This window comes from Scylla paramamosain, chromosome 44, assembly GCF_035594125.1.
Source record: "Scylla paramamosain isolate STU-SP2022 chromosome 44, ASM3559412v1, whole genome shotgun sequence".
Lineage (NCBI taxonomy): Eukaryota > Metazoa > Arthropoda > Malacostraca > Decapoda > Portunidae > Scylla > Scylla paramamosain.
The window spans coordinates 1,647,515-1,652,514 of NC_087194.1; the positions used below are offsets into that span (position 1 = coordinate 1,647,515).

Consider the following 5,000-nt stretch of genomic DNA (forward strand, 5'->3'; position numbering starts at 1 on the left):
AGAAAGGAAAAAGAAACTGAAGAAAATAAAGAAAACGAGAGAATAAAAGAAAAAATAAAGAAGAGAGAAGGAAGAAGAAAAAAAACGAAGATAGAGAGAGAAAAAAATAAATAAAACCTAAAAGAAAGAAAGAAAGAGAGAAACAAAGAAAATGAAACCAAAAAGACGACAGACAATAAAGGAAAAACTAGAGGAAACACAAATGAAGAATTAAGCAAAATCAGAAAAAGAGAGAGAGAGAGAAAGAGAGGAGGAAGAAGCTGCCTATCCACCAAAGCGCCACTACCCGGAACTAGTGAGCGCGCGCCATCTGTTGATTGAAAGTCGCACTGTTACTCTCATCCGTCACGCCGCCGCCACTTGTCCAGGTTTCACGCACTGTATTGAGGTCGTGAGGGAGGTTTGTGCTGCTCCCGTCTTTCCACACCTGTCCACCTGCTCCCCGCTGTCTCATTTGCACGCCCACCTGTTATGCTCCGTATGTCTTGCTGAGTGTATAAGGAAATTCGTATTTATATATTTTTTTTTTATAGGTTGTTGATATTTTGTGTTGTTTGTTTATGTAAGGTTTGTTTATACGTGTGTTTGTTTGTGTGTCTGGAATGTGAAAGCTGTCCAAAGTTTGTGATGAATAACTCAAATGGCGGAAAGACAAAACAGTGAGAATGATATTTGTACATGCACTGATAAAGGGCGTAACAGTTTCCTGCCCCGTGATTGGCTGGCGGCGGCGTGACGTCACGAGGAAAAGGAAAAGAAAATGGATTGTTCTAGACAGGCTTTGTAATGTGACAATAGGTTTATGTTAATTCAAGTGAACGAAATGTTTTGCAATATATAAAACGAGGTGGATTATTACAAAGAGCTAGGCAATATGGAAACTATTGTATTTTGTTAATGATATTCTTATTTTGCATAAAGTATTTAAAAATGTGATGATTTAAAAGAACATTTCTATTTTATGTGAAAGAAAAGGTAACTTGTAAGAATTAATGGATGTATCTCTCTCTCTCTCTCTCTCTCTCTCTCTCTCTCTCTCTCTCTCTCTCTCTCTCTCTCTCTCTCTCTCTCCAGCTGTTTTTAGACGTCTGCTTCCTCCCGTGGCTTCCCATACAAGATGTGGGTTGGTTACAGGCTAGTCTTGCGTTCTGCTTTGCTTTTGGCCAGCTCGATGTACGTGGTTGTGCTCTGATTGGCTCCCGGCGGTGGCGAGTACGCGTGCTTGCATTCTCATTGGTTGATTGGGGTGACAGTGATCCAATGAGGTTAAAGGAAATTAAGTTTGTACGTGTGTTTGTCAAAGATGAGTAGTTTGGGTGATTCAGTGGTTAGTCTGGGTGATTCATCGGTTAGTTCGGATAACTGAATGGATCGGCCGGATAATTGAGTGGCTAACCAGTACAATAAAGTCACTAGTCCGGATAATTGAATGGTTAGCCAGTATATCAGGGTAATAAAGTGTTCAGTCCGGTTACTTGAATGATCCGGATAACCAAGTTGATAATCCGGGTAATCTAGTGAATGGTCCGGATAACGCGTGGCTCTGATAACGGTACCGGTTACGAGGTAGTGTTCTTGCGTTGGTTGGTTAACTCTGTAGCCCTTATCTCACCTGTGGTTAATTAATCGGTGTTCACCTGTGTGGTTCAGGCTTGTACTAGTTGAAGTGATGAGTAGTTACCTGACTATGCTAACCTGTCACATCCTAATTAGTGTTGGTTCACCTGTGTTGTCACTAGCACTGGTTCACCTGGTTGTCACATTCACTTGGGACTCTCTCACCTATCAATGGTCGAACTAGTACTAGTCTATCTGTCGACTGGCCGCAGGTACTCGATCACGGTCGACTCACCTGTGTGGCTTAACGAGTCTTACCTGAGCACGAAATACGAAGAAGTTGTTTTGCTCACGTACGGTTCCTTCCGCTTCCCCTGTGTGTGCATCGCCTGCTGTGGACCGCCCCGTCTGATTCCACTCGTATCCGGAACATAGTGAGAGGGAGGGTAAAGATGGGTTTGTTACGGATACGAGCCTAACTAAGCGATTCTCACTGGCAACGCAGTAAACGTGCAGGTGCGGAGGTTGTACTTAATCACAGGTGAGGGGAAGTTATCTGCGGAGGGAACACCTGGTGGACTACATTCACCTGGTCACCTGGTTACATTAATCTGCTCACCTGTCCAGACATCTCACGTGTTGGGCCTTAGGGGAATATCAAATTTTACTAACAGTCACAAAACATGTCTTTTTTTCTTAATCTTCTAAATGTTCCCCCCTATTTGTTTTTCATCTCTCTCTAATTCTTCTCTGGCAGTTTGATATATATATTTTTCTTTTTAAGCCTTTGTTTCATGTACTTTCAAACACTCCCACAATGCACCGCCCACTGCGTGTAATAGTGCAGTCAGAGCCACAAGTCCTAACACACTGCTTTCTTGTCCACGGTTCGTCTCTGTCCGCAATACAAAGTCGTGATCAATTGCCAGTTATTGATAGACCCCAGCAGACCAGAATCATACTTTGTGGTTCAAGAGTCAATTTTACAATTTTAAGACCCTTTGCTGAGTCCTTCAACTAGTAATTAATTCCCAGCAGACTGAAGGTAAAATTTTTGTGGTTCAAGGATCAAAATTTTCGTACAATTTTAAGATCTTTTTGCTGACAATAATAGAGTGATAATGTATTGAATCGCTCCTCCAGGATTGAATGGTCAGAGTTTTCCCTCAAATTCCAGTCCTCTCTGCTGATAATCTTTGAGAATTAAAAATTTCTAGATTCCATGCAGATTGGATTGGAATTGTGGCGGTGATGGTAAATAAAGAAAACGGAGTGTGGCGGTATCTAACTCCCCGTTTTCCTTGCAGTGATAGAAAACGGGAGTGATAAACAAATCCTAGAAAACGGGATTTAAACGCGAAACAAAATGTCAGAAAGTGATTTTCAGTGCAGTGTTACCAGTTCGCGGGTGCTGAGGGCTTGTGGCGCTGGCTGTACCTCCGTGCTGGGCTGGTTATTGGTAAAAGCGGTAGACTTTCCGTGAACGATGATGTCCAAGGGCTGCCGTGCCCACCTGACAAAGGTACAAAGTGTTTGGTGATCGTATGTAGAATTCTTTTTTTCTTTCCTCCGCCTGACAGACAATACGATAATCATTAAACGTCAAGAAAAAAATATAAAAGGAGAAAGAAAAAAAATGTGAAAAAAAAAATAAATATATACAATAGGTGTATAAAAGGAAGTTCAAAAAATACTACTACTACTATTGTTAAACTACTGTCACTACTACTACTACTACCACTGCTACTATATTACTGTTACTATTACTCGTACTATTGTCATTTCTTTCCGTATTTTCATTATAGTGTTAAGGAGTGCAACAATTTATTTTCCTGTTATATTTTTCTTTTATAATTTACATGGGCGCCTTTTTTCCTTGGTTATGTGTTCGAAAGAGAACGGGATGTGATTCACGTTTTCTGTTACGAATGGGGAAACTTGGGTAAATTGTGATATTACATGTAAATACTTTAATGATATAGAAGCGTCTACCCCTCTTCTCTCTATCATCATTATTATTATTTTGAAAAGGCGTAATAATGATTAAAAAAAAATAAAAAAAAATACTATATATAATGTACTTGGATAAGGTTACACTGGGGTAGAAAACCTGAACCACTGTGTAGGGTAAATGTGTGCTGGTTAGTTTACGAAAGTTTGTCCTTACGCTAGGAGAAAAAGAAAACGATGTAGAAAATGTATTGCAAGAAAGAACCTGCAGTTTTTTATTATTATTATTATTATTATTATTATTATTATTATTATTATTATTATTATTATTATTATTATTATTGTTATTCATGTTAAACGAAGCACAAAATAGAGGAAGTGTGTGTGTGTGTGTGTGTGTGTGTGTGTGTGTGTGTGTGTGTGTGTGTGTGTGTGTGTGTGTGTGTGTGTCTCAGCTATGCAATCATGGTAACGAGAAAGTGATATTGAAAAAAACTAATTAAGCTTTGTCCATTTGCATTATCATTATTATTATTATTATTATTATTATTATTATTATTATTATTATTACGTGTATATAACTTATTATTATTATTATTATTATTATTATTATTATTATTATTATTATTTCACAATACATAACCTAATCAAATTTTCGAAGTTGACGTTAAATTTACTTGTTTATTTTCATTCTTTAAGGAAGTTTTTTTTTTCTGTGTTAATCAAATCACTTATCATTGCTCTTACTAGTGAATGTAAAATATTTAATGATTAATGAATAGCAAGTTAGTAATAGTAGTAGTAGTAGTAGTAGTAGTAGTAATGATAATAATAATAATAATAATAATAATAATAATAACTACAACATACCCGAGCCAAATGTCATAATACAAAAGATTTAAATTACACACACACAAATGAACGATTGAGGAAGTGTGTGTGTGTGTGTGTGTGTGTGTGTGTGTGTGTGTGTGTGTGTGTGTGTGTGTGTGTGTGTGTGTGTGTGTGTGTGTGTGTGTGTGTGTACATACAGGCTAGTGTAGGTAATGTAGAAGTGTTCGTATTTATTTTTTCTTGACGCTGTTCATTTGTTTGTTTGTTTGTTTGTTTGTTTGTTTGTTTTGGTTTGGTTCATGGTCGCCCACTGCTCATCTCCGAAAGAAATAAAGAAAATAATAAAAAAAAAAAAACTAAGAGAAAATAATAATAATAATGTAGAAGTGTATAAACAGATCATATTTTCCTGTTTTTTCGTGAAATGTACATAACCTTTTTCCGTTTTCTTTTCAAAGGGGACCAATTGTGGTGCGATTTTAGGCTGATACACATTGAGAGAGAGAGAGAGAGAGAGAGAGAGAGAGAGAGAGAGAGAGAGAGAGAGAGAGAGAGAGAGAGAGAGAGAGAGATGAATGCCCGTGTGTATGTGTATCGATGTGTACCCAGACTAAACGCACACACACACACACACACTATTCTCACTAATACAGTTTCCC

The 5,000-nt window shown here is 37.9% G+C and overlaps 1 protein-coding gene across 3 annotated transcripts in view; it reads left to right on the plus strand.

Moving 5' to 3' along the window:
* Window positions 1-5,000, plus strand: part of LOC135094100 (terminal nucleotidyltransferase 5C-like) — a 50,402-nt gene that overhangs the window by 43,820 nt on the left and 1,582 nt on the right. For all 3 annotated transcript variants that reach the window (XM_063993898.1, XM_063993897.1, XM_063993896.1), the window contains one exon: window positions 1-5,000. This exon is cut by the window's left edge and continues 317 nt beyond it; it is cut by the window's right edge and continues 1,582 nt beyond it. The gene's annotated coding sequence lies outside the window, so the exon portion shown is untranslated.